At 41.3% G+C, this 20,738-nt stretch overlaps 17 non-coding genes across 17 annotated transcripts; all 17 read left to right on the top strand.

Annotated features, from left to right (window-relative positions):
• Positions 1-5,175: 5,175 nt before the first annotated feature.
• On the top strand, positions 5,176-5,248 carry TRNAK-UUU. Its single transcript has one exon. It is a non-coding gene; the product is annotated as a tRNA-Lys (tRNA).
• Positions 5,249-6,104: 856 nt separating this feature from the next.
• TRNAK-UUU lies at positions 6,105-6,177 on the top strand. The gene has a single exon. It is a non-coding gene; the product is annotated as a tRNA-Lys (tRNA).
• Positions 6,178-7,031: 854 nt separating this feature from the next.
• TRNAK-UUU lies at positions 7,032-7,104 on the top strand. The gene has a single exon. It is a non-coding gene; the product is annotated as a tRNA-Lys (tRNA).
• Positions 7,105-7,958: 854 nt separating this feature from the next.
• TRNAK-UUU lies at positions 7,959-8,031 on the top strand. Its single transcript has one exon. It is a non-coding gene; the product is annotated as a tRNA-Lys (tRNA).
• Positions 8,032-8,885: 854 nt separating this feature from the next.
• On the top strand, positions 8,886-8,958 carry TRNAK-UUU. The gene has a single exon. It is a non-coding gene; the product is annotated as a tRNA-Lys (tRNA).
• An 855-nt stretch (positions 8,959-9,813) lies between these two features.
• TRNAK-UUU lies at positions 9,814-9,886 on the top strand. Its single transcript has one exon. It is a non-coding gene; the product is annotated as a tRNA-Lys (tRNA).
• An 855-nt stretch (positions 9,887-10,741) lies between these two features.
• On the top strand, positions 10,742-10,814 carry TRNAK-UUU. The gene has a single exon. It is a non-coding gene; the product is annotated as a tRNA-Lys (tRNA).
• Positions 10,815-11,669: 855 nt separating this feature from the next.
• Positions 11,670-11,742, top strand: TRNAK-UUU. Its single transcript has one exon. It is a non-coding gene; the product is annotated as a tRNA-Lys (tRNA).
• An 855-nt stretch (positions 11,743-12,597) lies between these two features.
• TRNAK-UUU lies at positions 12,598-12,670 on the top strand. The gene has a single exon. It is a non-coding gene; the product is annotated as a tRNA-Lys (tRNA).
• Positions 12,671-13,525: 855 nt separating this feature from the next.
• On the top strand, positions 13,526-13,598 carry TRNAK-UUU. Its single transcript has one exon. It is a non-coding gene; the product is annotated as a tRNA-Lys (tRNA).
• Positions 13,599-14,452: 854 nt separating this feature from the next.
• Positions 14,453-14,525, top strand: TRNAK-UUU. Its single transcript has one exon. It is a non-coding gene; the product is annotated as a tRNA-Lys (tRNA).
• Positions 14,526-15,380: 855 nt separating this feature from the next.
• TRNAK-UUU lies at positions 15,381-15,453 on the top strand. Its single transcript has one exon. It is a non-coding gene; the product is annotated as a tRNA-Lys (tRNA).
• Positions 15,454-16,307: 854 nt separating this feature from the next.
• TRNAK-UUU lies at positions 16,308-16,380 on the top strand. The gene has a single exon. It is a non-coding gene; the product is annotated as a tRNA-Lys (tRNA).
• Positions 16,381-17,234: 854 nt separating this feature from the next.
• TRNAK-UUU lies at positions 17,235-17,307 on the top strand. The gene has a single exon. It is a non-coding gene; the product is annotated as a tRNA-Lys (tRNA).
• An 854-nt stretch (positions 17,308-18,161) lies between these two features.
• On the top strand, positions 18,162-18,234 carry TRNAK-UUU. The gene has a single exon. It is a non-coding gene; the product is annotated as a tRNA-Lys (tRNA).
• Positions 18,235-19,089: 855 nt separating this feature from the next.
• TRNAK-UUU lies at positions 19,090-19,162 on the top strand. The gene has a single exon. It is a non-coding gene; the product is annotated as a tRNA-Lys (tRNA).
• Positions 19,163-20,004: 842 nt separating this feature from the next.
• On the top strand, positions 20,005-20,077 carry TRNAK-UUU. Its single transcript has one exon. It is a non-coding gene; the product is annotated as a tRNA-Lys (tRNA).
• Positions 20,078-20,738: the final 661 nt, after the last annotated feature.

The following is a 20,738-nucleotide window of genomic DNA, read 5'->3' as shown; positions in this document are numbered from 1 at the left end:
GAGTGGAATAAGGCGTGACACCCGCTATTTCTGTCCTGACTGTGCTGACCACCCTGCCCTATGCTATGGAGAGTGTTTCCGGAAGTACCACACACAGGTACACCTAGCATAGGGATCACATCTCACCAGGACAGGCACACAGGGCTATTAGGGCCCATTCACTCACAGCTGCTGCAAACCTCTCCTTTCACCTGGGATAAAGTGCATAACGTACTTCGCCACATCTTTGGGCGATTTGCGCTTTGCACATTGTCCCATGGGGAAGGAGAGGTTTGTTCTATAAAAGGTAAAAAAAACTAAACAAAAAAAAAAATACCGGTAAGTAAAAAAGTTAAATGTTCAGTTAAAAAAGTTTAAAAAAAGTTTCTATGTTCTGTTGAACAGTTACTAAAGTTATTGCTTTGCGGCCTGGTTTTTTCTTTTTTGTTTTGTTTTTTTTACCTTTCAGGTGGACCAACCGATCGACTAGCTGCAGCACTGATGTGCATTCGGACAGAAGCATTGCGCTGCTGTCAGATTACACGCAAGTCGGTGTATGCGGCGCTGCAAGACGAGATTTCTCCTCTGCAGTAAAAGATACGTTTGCCGAGGCATATGAGCTGAGGAGGTGGCGGTGTTCATATACTTTGGCAAACACTTTGTATATATAAAAAAAAAAAATCCCGGCAATGATTTCTCCATTCACATCGATTGATGTGAATGGAGAAATCTGGTTTGCCAGGGCATACGAGCTGAAGTGGGTATGGATGTTGGGCGGAGCTCCTATGTCCTGGCAGACGCCTTTCCCCTCCTTTTTCTTTTTTTGGCAGAGATTTTTTCATCCACATTGATCGATGCGAATGAAGAAATCTGTGCCGTTCATTTTTTTCTTTCAGCCCAGAGGCTGAACGGAAAAAAAAAATCTCATTACCCGTATGCTCAATATAAGGAGAATAGCAGAAACTCCTAATGCTGGCCATACATGTAATGATTGCGGAGACCCTCAAATGCCAGGGCAGTACAAACACCCCACAAATAACACCATTTTGGAAAGAAGACACCCCAAGGTATTCGCTGAGGGGCATATTGAGTCCATGAAAGATTGAAATTTTTGTCCCAAGTTAGCGGAAAGGGAGACTTTGTGAGAACAAAATCAAAGAAATCTATTTCCGCTAACTTGTGCCAAAATTTTTTTTTTCAATAAACTCGCCATGCCCCTCATTGAATACCTTGGGGTGTCTTCTTTCCAAAATGGGGTCACATGTGGGGTATTTATACTGCCCTGGCATTTTAGGGGCCCCAAAGCGTGAGAAGAAGTCTGGTATCCAAATGTCTAAAAATGCCCTCCTAAAAGGAATTTGGGCACCTTTGCCCACCTAGGCTGCAAAAAAGTGTCACACATGTGGTATCTCCGTATTCAGCAGAAGTTGGGGAATATGTTTTGGGGTGTCATTTTACATATACCCATGCTGGGTGAGATAAATATCTTGGTCAAATGCCAACTTTGTTTAAAAAAAATGGGAAAAGTTGTCTTTTGCCAAGATATTTCTCTCACCCAGCATGGGTATATGTAAAATGACACCCCAAAACACATTCTCCACCTTCTCCTGAGTACGGAGATACCAGATGTGTGACACTTTTTTGCAGCCTAGGTGGGCAAAGGGGCCCACATTCCAAAGAGCACCTTTCGGATTTCACAGGTCATTTACCTACTTACCAGACATTAGGGCCCCTGGAAAATGCCAGGGCAGTATAACTACCCCACAAGTGACCCCATTTTGGAAAGAAGACACCCCAAGGTATTCCGTGAGGGGCATGGCAAGTTCCTAGAATTTTTTATTTTTTGTCACAAGTTAGTGGAAAATGATGATTTTTTTTTTTTTTTTTTTTCATACAAAGTCTCATATTCCACTAACTTGTGACAAAAAATAAAAACTTCCATGAACTCACTATGCCCATCAGCGAATACCTTGGGGTCTCTTCTTTCCAAAATGGGGTCACTTGTGGGGTAGTTATACTGCCCTGGCATTCTAGGGGCCCAAATGTGTGGTAAGGAGTTTGAAATCAAATTCTGTAAAAAATGACCAGTGAAATCCGAAAGGTGCTCTTTGGAATATGGGCCCCTTTGCCCACCTAGGCTGCAAAAAAGTGTCACACATCTGGTATCTCCGTACTCAGGAGAAGGTGGGGAATGTGTTTTGGGGTGTCATTTTACATATACCCATGCTGGGTGAGAGAAATATCTTGGCAAAAGACAACTTTTCCCATTTTGTTATACAAAGTTGGCATTTGACCAAGATATTTATCTCACCCAGCATGGGTATATGTAAAAAGACACCCCAAAACACATTCCTCAACTTCTCCTGAGTACGGGGATACCAGATGTGTGACACTTTTTTGCAGCCTAGGTGGGCAAAGGGGCCCACATTCCAAAGAGCACCTTTTGGATTTCATAGGTCATTTTTTACTGAATTTGATTTCAAACTCCTTACCACACATTTGGGCCCCTAGAATGCCAGGGCAGTATAACTACCCCACAAGTGACCCCATTTTGGAAAGAAGAGACCCCAAGGTATTCGCTGATGGGCATAGTGAGTTCATGGAAGTTTTTATTTTTTGTCACAAGTTAGTGGAATATGAGACTTTGTATGAAAAAAAAAAAAAAAAAATCATCATTTTCCACTAACTTGTGACAAAAAATAAAAAATTCTAGGAACTTGCCATGCCCCTCACGGAATACCTTGGGGTGTCTTCTTTCCAAAATGGGGTCACTTGTGGGGTAGTTATACTGCCCTGGCATTCTAGGGGCCCAAATGTGTGGTAAGGAGTTTGAAATCAAATTCTGAAAAAAATGACCTGTCAAATCCGAAAGGTGCTCTTTGGAATATGGGCCCCTTTGCCCACCTAGGCTGCAAAAAAGTGTCACACATCTGGTATCTCCGTACTCAGGAGAAGGTGGGGAATGTGTTTTGGGGTGTCATTTTATATATACCCATGCTGGGTGAGATAAATATCTTGGTCAAATGCCAACTTTGTATAAAAAAATGGGAAAAGTTGTCTTTTGCCAAGATATTTCTCTCACCCAGCATGGGTATATATAAAATGACACCCCAAAACACATTCCCCACCTTCTCCTGAGTACGGAGATACCAGATGTGTGACACTTTTTTGCAGCCTAGGTGGGCAAAGGGGCCCACATTCCAAAGAGCACCTTTTGGATTTCATAGGTCATTTTTTACTGAATTTGATTTCAAACTCCTTACCACACATTTGGGCCCTTAGAATGCCAGGGCAGTATAACTACCCCACAAGTGACCCCATTTTGGAAAGAAGAGACCCCAAGGTATTCGCTGATGGGCATAGTGAGTTCATGGAAGTTTTTATTTTTTGTCACAAGTTAGTGGAATATGAGACTTTGTATGAAAAAAATAAAATAAAAAAAAAATCATCATTTTCCACTAACTTGTGACAAAAAATAAAAAATTCTAGGAACTCGCCATGGCCCTCACGGAATACCTTGGGGTGTCTTCTTTCCAAAATGGGGTCACTTGTGGGGTAGTTATACTGCCCTGGCATTCTAGGGGCCCAAATGTGTGGTAAGGAGTTTGAAATCAAATTCTGAAAAAAATGACCTGTCAAATCCGAAAGGTGCTCTTTGGAATATGGGCCCCTTTGCCCACCTAGGCTGCAAAAAAGTGTCACACATCTGGTATCTCCGTACTCAGGAGAAGGTGGGGAATGTGTTTTGGGGTGTCATTTTATATATACCCATGCTGGGTGAGATAAATATCTTGGTCAAATGCCAACTTTGTATAAAAAAATGGGAAAAGTTGTCTTTTGCCAAGATATTTCTCTCACCCAGCATGGGTATATGTAAAATGACACCCCAAAACACATTCCCCACCTTCTCCTGAGTACGGAGATACCAGATGTGTGACACTTTTTTGCAGCCTAGGTGGGCAAAGGGGCCCATATTCCAAAGAGCACCTTTCGGATTTGACAGGTCATTTTTTTCAGAATTTGATTTCAAACTCCTTACCACACATTTGGGCCCCTAGAATGCCAGGGCAGTATAACTACCCCACAAGTGACCCCATTTTGGAAAGAAGAGACCCCAAGGTATTTCGTGATGGGCATAGTGAGTTCATAGAAGTTTTTATTTTTTGTCACAAGTTAGTGGAATATGAGACTTTGAAAAAAAAAAAAAAAAAAAAATCATCATTTTCCGCTAACTTGTGACAAAAAATAAAAAGTTCTATGAACTCACTATGCCCATCAGCGAATACCTTAGGGTGTGTACTTTCCGAAATGGGGTCATTTGTGGGGTATTTGTACTGTCTGGCCATTGTAGAACCTCAGGAAACATGACAGGTGCTCAGAAAGTCAGAGCTGCTTCAAAAAGCGGAAATTCACATTTTTGTACCATAGTTTGTAAACGCTATAACTTTTACCCAAACCATTTTTTTTTTACCCAAACATTTTTTTTTTATCAAAGACATGTAGAACTATAAATTTAGAGCAAAATTTCTATATGGATGTCGTTTTTTTTGCAAAATTTTACAACTGAAAGTGAAAAATGTCATTTTTTTGCAAAAAAATCGTTAAATTTCGATTAATAACAAAAAAAGTAAAAATGTCAGCAGCAATGAAATACCACCAAATGAAAGCTCTATTAGTGAGAAGAAAAGGAGGTAAAATTCATTTGGGTGGTAAGTTGCATGACCGAGCAATAAACGGTGAAAGTAGTGTAGGTCAGAAGTGTAAAAAGTGGCCTGGTCTTTCAGGGTGTTTAAGCACTGGGGGCTGAAGTGGTTAATGAGCTATAATCACCAGTTTTTTTTACAAAACTTCATACAGAGGTTCATATAAGATCTGGAAAAAGTGGTGCTGGAGGGCTAGAACCACTATGCTGCCCAACATGTTCTGACAGGTCAGTCACAGTTTGTATATCAAACTGGGGGCAGTGGTCTGTTCTAGATTTCAATCCCCTATTTGTAATTGACATGCTCCTCAGCTGATTTCCTGGTGCTATCACCAGAAAGTCACTGGTAATGTAATCCCCTAATACATATGTGAAAGTTACCTTTATAATTCTAGGAAGCAGGTACTAGTGCACGGTATGGTAAAAGGTGGAGCTATAAAAAGAAGGGAAAGGCAGTCGGTCAGAAAGTCATGACTTCAATCACTCTGCAGAGAGCCTGGATAGCTCAGTCGGTAGAGCATCAGACTTTTAATCTGAGGGTCCAGGGTTCAAGTCCCTGTTCGGGCGTTAGCTTTTAGGATGAGAAATCAAACACGTTAAAAAAAAACTAAAAACTCGAACACGTTATTGCCATGAAAGTTAGGTATATGAGGCAAAGGATCAAAAGTGATGAGAAAAATGAAGACTGCGAAAGTGACTAGGAAACTAAGTTGCATCGACCCACTCGGAGAACACCACAAAAGCTAATTTAGGAGCTAAATACTTGCCCCTTTGACCATTTTTCTTATGGGAAGATTTACAAAGAACCGATTACATCTTACGCGTTAAATGGTTATAAGGGTGCACTCACAGGTGGCATCTTTAGACTCCGGGTTTTGCCCTCATATCTGCCAAAAACTTGCTGCTGATAGGGTGTCATGGCCAGAGAGGGTGATTACAAGCTCAAAAGTTCACGTAAATCCAGTTCAATAATTTGCCGTAGAAAGCGACGTCGTCTATATATCTTCTCCGTGACTTCAACAGCAGATTGATAAAGGTTTTAATGAGCTATAATCACCAGTTTTTTTTACAAAACTTCATACAGAGGTTCATATAAGATCTGGAAAAAGTGGTGCTGGAGGGCTAGAACCACTATGCTGCCCAACATGTTCTGACAGGTCAGTCACAGTTTGTATATCAAACTGGGGGCAGTGGTCTGTTCTAGATTTCAATCCCCTATTTGTAATTGACATGCTCCTCAGCTGATTTCCTGGTGCTATCACCAGAAAGTCACTGGTAATGTAATCCCCTAATACATATGTGAAAGTTACCTTTATAATTCTAGGAAGCAGGTACTAGTGCACGGTATGGTAAAAGGTGGAGCTATAAAAAGAAGGGAAAGGCAGTCGGTCAGAAAGTCATGACTTCAATCACTCTGCAGAGAGCCTGGATAGCTCAGTCGGTAGAGCATCAGACTTTTAATCTGAGGGTCCAGGGTTCAAGTCCCTGTTCGGGCGTTAGCTTTTAGGATGAGAAATCAAACACGTTAAAAAAACTAAAAACTCGAACATGTTATTGCCATGAAAGTTAGGTATATGAGGCAAAGGATCAAAAGTGATGAGAAAAATGAAGACTGCGAAAGTGACTAGGAAACTAAGTTGCATCGACCCACTCGGAGAACACCACAAAAGCTAATTTAGGAGCTAAATACTTGCCCCTTTGACCATTTTTCTTATGGGAAGATTTACAAAGAACCGATTACATCTTACGCGTTAAATGGTTATAAGGGTGCACTCACAGGTGGCATCTTTAGACTCCGGGTTTTGCCCTCAGATCTGCCAAAAACTTGCTGCTGATAGGGTGTCATGGCCAGAGAGGGTGATTACAAGCTCAAAAGTTCACGTAAATCCAGTTCAATAATTTGCCGTAGAAAGCGACGTCGTCTATATATCTTCTCCGTGACTTCAACAGCAGATTGATACAGGTTTTAATGAGCTATAATCACCAGTTTTTTTTACAAAACTTCATACAGAGGTTCATATAAGATCTGGAAAAAGTGGTGCTGGAGGGCTAGAACCACTATGCTGCCCAACATGTTCTGACAGGTCAGTCACAGTTTGTATATCAAACTGGGGGCAGTGGTCTGTTCTAGATTTCAATCCCCTATTTGTAATTGACATGCTCCTCAGCTGATTTCCTGGTGCTATCACCAGAAAGTCACTGGTAATGTAATCCCCTAATACATATGTGAAAGTTACCTTTATAATTCTAGGAAGCAGGTACTAGTGCACGGTATGGTAAAAGGTGGAGCTATAAAAAGAAGGGAAAGGCAGTCGGTCAGAAAGTCATGACTTCAATCACTCTGCAGAGAGCCTGGATAGCTCAGTCGGTAGAGCATCAGACTTTTAATCTGAGGGTCCAGGGTTCAAGTCCCTGTTCGGGCGTTAGCTTTTAGGATGAGAAATCAAACACGTTAAAAAAAACTAAAAACTCGAACACGTTATTGCCATGAAAGTTAGGTATATGAGGCAAAGGATCAAAAGTGATGAGAAAAATGAAGACTGCGAAAGTGACTAGGAAATTAAGTTGCATCGACCCACTCGGAGAACACCACAAAAGCTAATTTAGGAGCTAAATACTTGCCCCTTTGACCATTTTTCTTATGGGAAGATTTACAAAGAACCGATTACATCTTACGCGTTAAATGGTTATAAGGGTGCACTCACAGGTGGCATCTTTAGACTCCGGGTTTTGCCCTCAGATCTGCCAAAAACTTGCTGCTGATAGGGTGTCATGGCCATAGAGGGTGATTACAAGCTCAAAAGTTCACGTAAATCCAGTTCAATAATTTGCCGTAGAAAGCAACGTCGTCTATATATCTTCTCCGTGACTTCAACAGCAGATTGATAAAGGTTTTAATGAGCTATAATCACCAGTTTTTTTTACAAAACTTCATACAGAGGTTCATATAAGATCTGGAAAAAGTGGTGCTGGAGGGCTAGAACCACTATGCTGCCCAACATGTTCTGACAGGTCAGTCACAGTTTGTATATCAAACTGGGGCAGTGTTCTGTTCTAGATTTCAATCCCCTATTTGTAATTGACATGCTCCTCAGCTGATTTCCTGGTGCTATCACCAGAAAGTCACTGGTAATGTAATCCCCTAATACATATGTGAAAGTTACCTTTATAATTCTAGGAAGCAGGTACTAGTGCACGGTATGGTAAAAGGTGGAGCTATAAAAAGAAGGCAAAGGCAGTCGGTCAGAAAGTCATGACTTCAATCACTCTGCAGAGAGCCTGGATAGCTCAGTCGGTAGAGCATCAGACTTTTAATCTGAGGGTCCAGGGTTCAAGTCCCTGTTCGGGCGTTAGCTTTTAGGATGAGAAATCAAACACGTTAAAAAAAACTAAAAACTCGAACACGTTATTGCCATGAAAGTTAGGTATATGAGGCAAAGGATCAAAAGTGATGAGAAAAATGAAGACTGCGAAAGTGACTAGGAAACTAAGTTGCATCGACCCACTCGGAGAACACCACAAGAGCTAATTTAGGAGCTAAATACTTGCCCCTTTGACCATTTTTCTTATGGGAAGATTTACAAAGAACCGATTACATCTTACGCGTTAAATGGTTATAAGGGTGCACTCACAGGTGGCATCTTTAGACTCCGGGTTTTGCCCTCAGATCTGCCAAAAACTTGCTGCTGATAGGGTGTCATGGCCAGAGAGGGTGATTACAAGCTCAAAAGTTCACGTAAATCCAGTTCAATAATTTGCCGTAGAAAGCGACGTCGTCTATATATCTTCTCCGTGACTTCAACAGCAGATTGATAAAGGTTTTAATGAGCTATAATCACCAGTTTTTTTTACAAAACTTCATACAGAGGTTCATATAAGATCTGGAAAAAGTGGTGCTGGAGGGCTAGAACCACTATGCTGCCCAACATGTTCTGACAGGTCAGTCACAGTTTGTATATCAAACTGGGGCAGTGTTCTGTTCTAGATTTCAATCCCCTATTTGTAATTGACATGCTCCTCAGCTGATTTCCTGGTGCTATCACCAGAAAGTCACTGGTAATGTAATCCCCTAATACATATGTGAAAGTTACCTTTATAATTCTAGGAAGCAGGTACTAGTGCACGGTATGGTAAAAGGTGGAGCTATAAAAAGAAGGGAAAGGCAGTCGGTCAGAAAGTCATGACTTCAATCACTCTGCAGAGAGCCTGGATAGCTCAGTCGGTAGAGCATCAGACTTTTAATCTGAGGGTCCAGGGTTCAAGTCCCTGTTCGGGCGTTAGCTTTTAGGATGAGAAATCAAACACGTTAAAAAAAAAAAAAAACTCGAACACGTTATTGCCATGAAAGTTAGGTATATGAGGCAAAGGATCAAAAGTGATGAGAAAAATGAAGACTGCGAAAGTGACTAGGAAACTAAGTTGCATCGACCCACTCGGAGAACACCACAAAAGCTAATTTAGGAGCTAAATACTTGCCCCTTTGACCATTTTTCTTATGGGAAGATTTACAAAGAACCGATTACATCTTACGCGTTAAATGGTTATAAGGGTGCACTCACAGGTGGCATCTTTAGACTCCGGGTTTTGCCCTCATATCTGCCAAAAACTTGCTGCTGAAAGGGTGTCATGGCCAGAGAGGGTGATTACAAGCTCAAAAGTTCACGTAAATCCAGTTCAATAATTTGCCGTAGAAAGCGACGTCGTCTATATATCTTCTCCGTGACTTCAACAGCAGATTGATAAAGGTTTTAATGAGCTATAATCACCAGTTTTTTTTACAAAACTTCATACAGAGGTTCATATAAGATCTGGAAAAAGTGGTGCTGGAGGGCTAGAACCACTATGCTGCCCAACATGTTCTGACAGGTCAGTCACAGTTTGTATATCAAACTGGGGGCAGTGGTCTGTTCTATATTTCAATCCCCTATTTGTAATTGACATGCTCCTCAGCTGATTTCCTGGTGCTATCACCAGAAAGTCACTGGTAATGTAATCCCCTAATACATATGTGAAAGTTACCTTTATAATTCTAGGAAGCAGGTACTAGTGCACGGTATGGTAAAAGGTGGAGCTATAAAAAGAAGGCAAAGGCAGTCGGTCAGAAAGTCATGACTTCAATCACTCTGCAGAGAGCCTGGATAGCTCAGTCGGTAGAGCATCAGACTTTTAATCTGAGGGTCCAGGGTTCAAGTCCCTGTTCGGGCGTTAGCTTTTAGGATGAGAAATCAAACACGTTCAAAAAAACTAAAAACTCGAACACGTTATTGCCATGAAAGTTAGGTATATGAGGCAAAGGATCAAAAGTGATGAGAAAAATGAAGACTGCGAAAGTGACTAGGAAACTAAGTTGCATCGACCCACTCGGAGAACACCACAAAAGCTAATTTAGGAGCTAAATACTTGCCCCTTTGACCATTTTTCTTATGGGAAGATTTACAAAGAACCGATTACATCTTACGCGTTAAATGGTTATAAGGGTGCACTCACAGGTGGCATCTTTAGACTCCGGGTTTTGCCCTCAGATCTGCCAAAAACTTGCTGCTGATAGGGTGTCATGGCCAGAGAGGGTGATTACAAGCTCAAAAGTTCACGTAAATCCAGTTCAATAATTTGCCGTAGAAAGCGACGTCGTCTATATATCTTCTCCGTGACTTCAACAGCAGATTGATAAAGGTTTTAATGAGCTATAATCACCAGTTTTTTTTACAAAACTTCATACAGAGGTTCATATAAGATCTGGAAAAAGTGGTGCTGGAGGGCTAGAACCACTATGCTGCCCAACATGTTCTGACAGGTCAGTCACAGTTTGTATATCAAACTGGGGGCAGTGGTCTGTTCTAGATTTCAATCCCCTATTTGTAATTGACATGCTCCTCAGCTAATTTCCTGGTGCTATCACCAGAAAGTCACTGGTAATGTAATCCCCTAATACATATGTGAAAGTTACCTTTATAATTCTAGGAAGCAGGTACTAGTGCACGGTATGGTAAAAGGTGGAGCTATAAAAAGAAGGGAAAGGCAGTCGGTCAGAAAGTCATGACTTCAATCACTCTGCAGAGAGCCTGGATAGCTCAGTCGGTAGAGCATCAGACTTTTAATCTGAGGGTCCAGGGTTCAAGTCCCTGTTCGGGCGTTAGCTTTTAGGATGAGAAATCAAACACGTTAAAAAAAACTAAAAACTCGAACACGTTATTGCCATGAAAGTTAGGTATATGAGGCAAAGGATCAAAAGTGATGAGAAAAATGAAGACTGCGAAAGTGACTAGGAAACTAAGTTGCATCGACCCACTCGGAGAACACCACAAAAGCTAATTTAGGAGCTAAATACTTGCCCCTTTGACCATTTTTCTTATGGGAAGATTTACAAAGAACCGATTACATCTTACGCGTTAAATGGTTATAAGGGTGCACTCACAGGTGGCATCTTTAGACTCCGGGTTTTGCCCTCAGATCTGCCAAAAACTTGCTGCTGATAGGGTGTCATGGCCAGAGAGGGTGATTACAAGCTCAAAAGTTCACGTAAATCCAGTTCAATAATTTGCCGTAGAAAGCGACGTCGTCTATATATCTTCTCCGTGACTTCAACAGCAGATTGATAAAGGTTTTAATGAGCTATAATCACCAGTTTTTTTTACAAAACTTCATACAGAGGTTCATATAAGATCTGGAAAAAGTGGTGCTGGAGGGCTAGAACCACTATGCTGCCCAACATGTTCTGACAGGTCAGTCACAGTTTGTATATCAAACTGGGGGCAGTGGTCTGTTCTAGATTTCAATCCCCTATTTGTAATTGACATGCTCCTCAGCTGATTTCCTGGTGCTATCACCAGAAAGTCACTGGTAATGTAATCCCCTAATACATATGTGAAAGTTACCTTTATAATTCTAGGAAGCAGGTACTAGTGCACGGTATGGTAAAAGGTGGAGCTATAAAAAGAAGGCAAAGGCAGTCGGTCAGAAAGTCATGACTTCAATCACTCTGCAGAGAGCCTGGATAGCTCAGTCGGTAGAGCATCAGACTTTTAATCTGAGGGTCCAGGGTTCAAGTCCCTGTTCGGGCGTTAGCTTTTAGGATGAGAAATCAAACACGTTAAAAAAAACTAAAAACTCGAACACGTTATTGCCATGAAAGTTAGGTATATGAGGCAAAGGATCAAAAGTGATGAGAAAAATGAAGACTGCGAAAGTGACTAGGAAACTAAGTTGCATCGACCCACTCGGAGAACACCACAAAAGCTAATTTAGGAGCTAAATACTTGCCCCTTTGACCATTTTTCTTATGGGAAGATTTACAAAGAACCGATTACATCTTACGCGTTAAATGGTTATAAGGGTGCACTCACAGGTGGCATCTTTAGACTCCGGGTTTTGCCCTCATATCTGCCAAAAACTTGCTGCTGATAGGGTGTCATGGCCAGAGAGGGTGATTACAAGCTCAAAAGTTCACGTAAATCCAGTTCAATAATTTGCCGTAGAAAGCAACGTCGTCTATATATCTTCTCCGTGACTTCAACAGCAGATTGATAAAGGTTTTAATGAGCTATAATCACCAGTTTTTTTTACAAAACTTCATACAGAGGTTCATATAAGATCTGGAAAAAGTGGTGCTGGAGGGCTAGAACCACTATGCTGCCCAACATGTTCTGACAGGTCAGTCACAGTTTGTATATCAAACTGGGGGCAGTGGTCTGTTCTAGATTTCAATCCCCTATTTGTAATTGACATGCTCCTCAGCTGATTTCCTGGTGCTATCACCAGAAAGTCACTGGTAATGTAATCCCCTAATACATATGTGAAAGTTACCTTTATAATTCTAGGAAGCAGGTACTAGTGCACGGTATGGTAAAAGGTGGAGCTATAAAAAGAAGGGAAAGGCAGTCGGTCAGAAAGTCATGACTTCAATCACTCTGCAGAGAGCCTGGATAGCTCAGTCGGTAGAGCATCAGACTTTTAATCTGAGGGTCCAGGGTTCAAGTCCCTGTTCGGGCGTTAGCTTTTAGGATGAGAAATCAAACACGTTAAAAAAAACTAAAAACTCGAACACGTTATTGGCATGAAAGTTAGGTATATGAGGCAAAGGATCAAAAGTGATGAGAAAAATGAAGACTGCGAAAGTGACTAGGAAACTAAGTTGCATCGACCCACTCGGAGAACACCACAAAAGCTAATTTAGGAGCTAAATACTTGCCCCTTTGACCATTTTTCTTATGGGAAGATTTACAAAGAACCGATTACATCTTACGCGTTAAATGGTTATAAGGGTGCACTCACAGGTGGCATCTTTAGACTCCGGGTTTTGCCCTCAGATCTGCCAAAAACTTGCTGCTGATAGGGTGTCATGGCCAGAGAGGGTGATTACAAGCTCAAAAGTTCACGTAAATCCAGTTCAATAATTTGCCGTAGAAAGCGACGTCGTCTATATATCTTCTCCGTGACTTCAACAGCAGATTGATAAAGGTTTTAATGAGCTATAATCACCAGTTTTTTTTACAAAACTTCATACAGAGGTTCATATAAGATCTGGAAAAAGTGGTGCTGGAGGGCTAGAACCACTATGCTGCCCAACATGTTCTGACAGGTCAGTCACAGTTTGTATATCAAACTGGGGGCAGTGGTCTGTTCTAGATTTCAATCCCCTATTTGTAATTGACATGCTCCTCAGCTGATTTCCTGGTGCTATCACCAGAAAGTCACTGGTAATGTAATCCCCTAATACATATGTGAAAGTTACCTTTATAATTCTAGGAAGCAGGTACTAGTGCACGGTATGGTAAAAGGTGGAGCTATAAAAAGAAGGGAAAGGCAGTCGGTCAGAAAGTCATGACTTCAATAACTCTGCAGAGTGCCTGGATAGCTCAGTCGGTAGAGCATCAGACTTTTAATCTGAGGGTCCAGGGTTCAAGTCCCTGTTCGGGCGTTAGCTTTTAGGATGAGAAATCAAACACGTTAAAAAAAACTAAAAACTCGAACACGTTATTGCCATGAAAGTTAGGTATATGAGGCAAAGGATCAAAAGTGATGAGAAAAATGAAGACTGCGAAAGTGACTAGGAAACTAAGTTGCATCGACCCACTCGGAGAACACCACAAAAGCTAATTTAGGAGCTAAATACTTGCCCCTTTGACCATTTTTCTTATGGGAAGATTTACAAAGAACCGATTACATCTTACGCGTTAAATGGTTATAAGGGTGCACTCACAGGTGGCATCTTTAGACTCCGGGTTTTGCCCTCAGATCTGCCAAAAACTTGCTGCTGATAGGGTGTCATGGCCAGAGAGGGTGATTACAAGCTCAAAAGTTCACGTAAATCCAGTTCAATAATTTGCCGTAGAAAGCGACGTCGTCTATATATCTTCTCCGTGACTTCAACAGCAGATTGATAAAGGTTTTAATGAGCTATAATCACCAGTTTTTTTTACAAAACTTCATACAGAGGTTCATATAAGATCTGAAAAAAGTGGTGCTGGAGGGCTAGAACCACTATGCTGCCCAACATGTTCTGACAGGTCAGTCACAGTTTGTATATCAAACTGGGGCAGTGTTCTGTTCTAGATTTCAATCCCCTATTTGTAATTGACATGCTCCTCAGCTGATTTCCTGGTGCTATCACCAGAAAGTCACTGGTAATGTAATCCCCTAATACATATGTGAAAGTTACCTTTATAATTCTAGGAAGCAGGTACTAGTGCACGGTATGGTAAAAGGTGGAGCTATAAAAAGAAGGGAAAGGCAGTCGGTCAGAAAGTCATGACTTCAATCACTCTGCAGAGAGCCTGGATAGCTCAGTCGGTAGAGCATCAGACTTTTAATCTGAGGGTCCAGGGTTCAAGTCCCTGTTCGGGCGTTAGCTTTTAGGATGAGAAATCAAACACGTTAAAAAAAACTAAAAACTCGAACACGTTATTGCCATGAAAGTTAGGTATATGAGGCAAAGGATCAAAAGTGATGAGAAAAATGAAGACTGCGAAAGTGACTAGGAAACTAAGTTGCATCGACCCACTCGGAGAACACCACAAAAGCTAATTTAGGAGCTAAATACTTGCCCCTTTGACCATTTTTCTTATGGGAAGATTTACAAAGAACCGATTACATCTTACGCGTTAAATGGTTATAAGGGTGCACTCACAGGTGGCATCTTTAGACTCCGGGTTTTGCCCTCATATCTGCCAAAAACTTGCTGCTGAAAGGGTGTCATGGCCAGAGAGGGTGATTACAAGCTCAAAAGTTCACGTAAATCCAGTTCAATAATTTGCCGTAGAAAGCGACGTCGTCTATATATCTTCTCCGTGACTTCAACAGCAGATTGATAAAGGTTTTAATGAGCTATAATCACCAGTTTTTTTTACAAAACTTCATACAGAGGTTCATATAAGATCTGGAAAAAGTGGTGCTGGAGGGCTAGAACCACTATGCTGCCCAACATGTTCTGACAGGTCAGTCACAGTTTGTATATCAAACTGGGGGCAGTGGTCTGTTCTAGATTTCAATCCCCTATTTGTAATTGACATGCTCCTCAGCTGATTTCCTGGTGCTATCACCAGAAAGTCACTGGTAATGTAATCCCCTAATACATATGTGAAAGTTACCTTTATAATTCTAGGAAGCAGGTACTAGTGCACGGTATGGTAAAAGGTGGAGCTATAAAAAGAAGGGAAAGGCAGTCGGTCAGAAAGTCATGACTTCAATCACTCTGCAGAGAGCCTGGATAGCTCAGTCGGTAGAGCATCAGACTTTTAATCTGAGGGTCCAGGGTTCAAGTCCCTGTTCGGGCGTTAGCTTTTAGGATGAGAAATCAAACACGTTAAAAAAACTAAAAACTCGAACATGTTATTGCCATGAAAGTTAGGTATATGAGGCAAAGGATCAAAAGTGATGAGAAAAATGAAGACTGCGAAAGTGACTAGGAAACTAAGTTGCATCGACCCACTCGGAGAACACCACAAAAGCTAATTTAGGAGCTAAATACTTGCCCCTTTGACCATTTTTCTTATGGGAAGATTTACAAAGAACCGATTACATCTTACGCGTTAAATGGTTATAAGGGTGCACTCACAGGTGGCATCTTTAGACTCCGGGTTTTGCCCTCATATCTGCCAAAAACTTGCTGCTGAAAGGGTGTCATGGCCAGAGAGGGTGATTACAAGCTCAAAAGTTCACGTAAATCCAGTTCAATAATTTGCCGTAGAAAGCGACGTCGTCTATATATCTTCTCCGTGACTTCAACAGCAGATTGATAAAGGTTTTAATGAGCTATAATCACCAGTTTTTTTTACAAAACTTCATACAGAGGTTCATATAAGATCTGAAAAAAGTGGTGCTGGAGGGCTAGAACCACTATGCTGCCCAACATGTTCTGACAGGTCAGTCACAGTTTGTATATCAAACTGGGGGCAGTGGTCTGTTCTAGATTTCAATCCCCTATTTGTAATTGACATGCTCCTCAGCTGATTTCCTGGTGCTATCACCAGAAAGTCACTGGTAATGTAATCCCCTAATACATATGTGAAAGTTACCTTTATAATTCTAGGAAGCAGGTACTAGTGCACGGTATGGTAAAAGGTGGAGCTATAAAAAGAAGGGAAAGGCAGTCGGTCAGAAAGTCATGACTTCAATCACTCTGCAGAGAGCCTGGATAGCTCAGTCGGTAGAGCATCAGACTTTTAATCTGAGGGTCCAGGGTTCAAGTCCCTGTTCGGGCGTTAGCTTTTAGGATGAGAAATCAAACACGTTAAAAAAACTAAAAACTCGAACATGTTATTGCCATGAAAGTTAGGTATATGAGGCAAAGGATCAAAAGTGATGAGAAAAATGAAGACTGCGAAAGTGACTAGGAAACTAAGTTGCATCGACCCACTCGGAGAACACCACAAAAGCTAATTTAGGAGCTAAATACTTGCCCCTTTGACCATTTTTCTTATGGGAAGATTTACAAAGAACCGATTACATCTTACGCGTTAAATGGTTATAAGGGTGCACTCACAGGTGGCATCTTTAGACTCCGGGTTTTGCCCTCATATCTGCCAAAAACTTGCTGCTGAAAGGGTGTCATGGCCAGAGAGGGTGATTACAAGCTCAAAAGTTCACGTAAATCCAGTTCAATAATTTGCCGTAGAAAGCGACGTCGTCTATATATCTTCTCCGTGACTTCAACAGCAGATTGATAAAGGTTTTAATGAGCTATAATCACCAGTTTTTTTTACAAAACTTCATACAGAGGTTCATATAAGATCTGGAAAAAGTGGTGCTGGAGGGCTAGAACCACTATGCTGCCCAACATGTTCTGACAGGTCAGTCACAGTTTGTATATCAAACTGGGGGCAGTGGTCTGTTCTAGATTTCAATCCCCTATTTGTAATTGACATGCTCCTCAGCTGATTTCCTGGTGCTATCACCAGAAAGTCACTGGTAATGTAATCCCCTAATACATATGTGAAAGTTACCTTTATAATTCTAGGAAGCAGGTACTAGTGCACGGTATGGTAAAAGGTGGAGCTATAAAAAGAAGGGAAAGGCAGTCGGTCAGAAAGTCATGACTTCAATCACTCTGCAGAGAGCCTGGATAGCTCAGTCGGTAGAGCATCAGACTTTTAATCTGAGGGTCCAGGGTTCAAGTCCCTGTTCGGGCGTTAGCTTTTAGGATGAGAAATCAAACACGTTCAAAAAAACTAAAAACTCGAACACGTTATTGCCATGAAAGTTAGGTATATGAGGCAAAGGATCAAAAGTGATGAGAAAAATGAAGGCTGCGAAAGTGACTAGGAAACTAAGTTGCATCGACCCACTCGGAGAACACCACAAAAGCTAATTTAGGAGCTAAATACTTGCCCCTTTGACCATTTTTCTTATGGGAAGATTTACAAAGAACCGATTACATCTTACGCGTTAAATGGTTATAAGGGTGCACTCACAGGTGGCATCTTTAGACTCCGGGTTTTGCCCTCATATCTGCCAAAAACTTGCTGCTGAAAGGGTGTCATGGCCAGAGAGGGTGATTACAAGCTCAAAAGTTCACGTAAATCCAGTTCAATAATTTGCCGTAGAAAGCGACGTCGTCTATATATCTTCTCCGTGACTTCAACAGCAGATTGATAAAGGTTTTAATGAGCTATAATCACCAGTTTTTTTTACAAAACTTCATACAGAGGTTCATATAAGATCTGGAAAAAGTGGTGCTGGAGGGCTAGAACCACTATGCTGCCCAACATGTTCTGACAGGTCAGTCACAGTTTGTATATCAAACTGGGGCAGTGTTCTGTTCTAGATTTCAATCCCCTATTTGTAATTGACATGCTCCTCAGCTGATTTCCTGGTGCTATCACCAGAAAGTCACTGGTAATGTAATCCCCTAATACATATGTGAAAGTTACCTTTATAATTCTAGGAAGCAGGTACTAGTGCACGGTATGGTAAAAGGTGGAGCTATAAAAAGAAGGGAAAGGCAGTCGGTCAGAAAGTCATGACTTCAATCACTCTGCAGAGAGCCTGGATAGCTCAGTCGGTAGAGCATCAGACTTTTAATCTGAGGGTCCAGGGTTCAAGTCCCTGTTCGGGCGTTAGCTTTTAGGATGAGAAATCAAACACGTTAAAAAAAACTAAAAACTCGAACACGTTATTGCCATGAAAGTTAGGTATATGAGGCAAAGGATCAAAAGTGATGAGAAAAATGAAGACTGCGAAAGTGACTAGGAAACTAAGTTGCATCGACCCACTTGGAGATCACCACAAAAGCTAATTTAGGAGCTAAATACTTGCCCCTTTGACCATTTTTCTTATGGGAAGATTTACAAAGAACCGATTACATCTTACGCGTTAAATGGTTATAAGGGTGCACTCACAGGTGGCATCTTTAGACTCCGGGTTTTGCCCTCAGATCTGCCAAAAACTTGCTGCTGATAGGGTGTCATGGCCAGAGAGGGTGATTACAAGCTCAAAAGTTCACGTAAATCCAGTTCAATAATTTGCCGTAGAAAGCGACGTCGTCTATATATCTTCTCCGTGACTTCAACAGCAGATTGATAAAGGTTTTAATGAGCTATAATCACCAGTTTTTTTTACAAAACTTCATACAGAGGTTCATATAAGATCTGGAAAAAGTGGTGCTGGAGGGCTAGAACCACTATGCTGCCCAACATGTTCTGACAGGTCAGTCACAGTTTGTATATCAAACTGGGGGCAGTGGTCTGTTCTAGATTTCAATCCCCTATTTGTAATTGACATGCTCCTCAGCTGATTTCCTGGTGCTATCACCAGAAAGTCACTGGTAATGTAATCCCCTAATACATATGTGAAAGTTACCTTTATAATTCTAGGAAGCAGGTACTAGTGCACGGTATGGTAAAAGGTGGAGCTATAAAAAGAAGGGAAAGGCAGTCGGTCAGAAAGTCATGACTTCAATCACTCTGCAGAGAGCCTGGATAGCTCAGTCGGTAGAGCATCAGACTTTTAATCTGAGGGTCCAGGGTTCAAGTCCCTGTTCGGGCGTTAGCTTTTAGGATGAGAAATCAAACACGTTAAAAAAAACTAAAAACTCGAACACGTTATTGCCATGAAAGTTAGGTATATGAGGCAAAGGATCAAAAGTGATGAGAAAAATGAAGACTGCGAAAGTGACTAGGAAACTAAGTTGCATCGACCCACTCGGAGAACACCACAAAAGCTAATTTAGGAGCTAAATACTTGCCCCTTTGACCATTTTTCTTATGGGAAGATTTACAAAGAACCGATTACATCTTACGCGTTAAATGGTTATAAGGGTGCACTCACAGGTGGCATCTTTAGACTCCGGGTTTTGCCCTCATATCTGCCAAAAACTTGCTGCTGAAAGGGTGTCATGGCCAGAGAGGGTGATTACAAGCTCAAAAGTTCACGTAAATCCAGTTCAATAATTTGCCGTAGAAAGCGACGTCGTCTATATATCTTCTCCGTGACTTCAACAGCAGATTGATAAAGGTTTTAATGAGCTATAATCACCAGTTTTTTTTACAAAACTTCATACAGAGGTTCATATAAGATCTGAAAAAAGTGGTGCTGGAGGGCTAGAACCACTATGCTGCCCAACATGTTCTGACAGGTCAGTCACAGTTTGTATATCAAACTGGGGGCAGTGGTCTGTTCTAGATTTCAATCCCCTATTTGTAATTGACATGCTCCTGGTGCTATCACCAGAAAGTCACTGGTAATGTAATCCCCTAATACATATGTGAAAGTAACCTTTATAATTCTAGGAAGCAGGTACTAGTGCACGGTATGGTAAAAGGTGGAGCTATAAAAAGAAGGGAAAGGCAGTCGGTCAGAAAGTCATGACTTCAATCACTCTGCAGAGAGCCTGGATAGCTCAGTCGGTAGAGCATCAGACTTTTAATCTGAGGGTCCAGGGTTCAAGTCCCTGTTCGGGCGTTAGCTTTTAGGATGAGAAATCAAACACGTTAAAAAAAACTAAAAACTCGAACACGTTATTGCCATGAAAGTTAGGTATATGAGGCAAAGGATCAAAAGTGATGAGAAAAATGAAGACTGCGAAAGTGACTAGGAAACTAAGTTGCATCGACCCACTCGGAGAACACCACAAAAGCTAATTTAGGAGCTAAATACTTGCCCCTTTGACCATTTTTCTTATGGGAAGATTTACAAAGAACCGATTACATCTTACGCGTTAAATGGTTATAAGGGTGCACTCACAGGTGGCATCTTTAGACTCCGGGTTTTGCCCTCAGATCTGCCAAAAACTTGCTGCTGATAGGGTGTCATGGCCAGAGAGGGTGATTACAAGCTCAAAAGTTCACGTAAATCCAGTTCAATAATTTGCCGTAGAAAGCGACGTCGTCTATATATCTTCTCCGTGACTTCAACAGCAGATTGATAAAGGTTTTAATGAGCTATAATCACCAGTTTTTTTTACAAAACTTCATACAGAGGTTCATATAAGATCTGGAAAAAGTGGTGCTGGAGGGCTAGAACCACTATGCTGCCCAACATGTTCTGACAGGTCAGTCACAGTTTGTATATCAAACTGGGGGCAGTGGTCTGTTCTAGATTTCAATCCCCTATTTGTAATTGA

This window comes from Bufo bufo, chromosome 1 (assembly GCF_905171765.1).
Source record: "Bufo bufo chromosome 1, aBufBuf1.1, whole genome shotgun sequence".
Taxonomy (NCBI): domain Eukaryota; kingdom Metazoa; phylum Chordata; class Amphibia; order Anura; family Bufonidae; genus Bufo; species Bufo bufo.
This window is presented reverse-complemented; position numbering and strand designations above follow the sequence as displayed.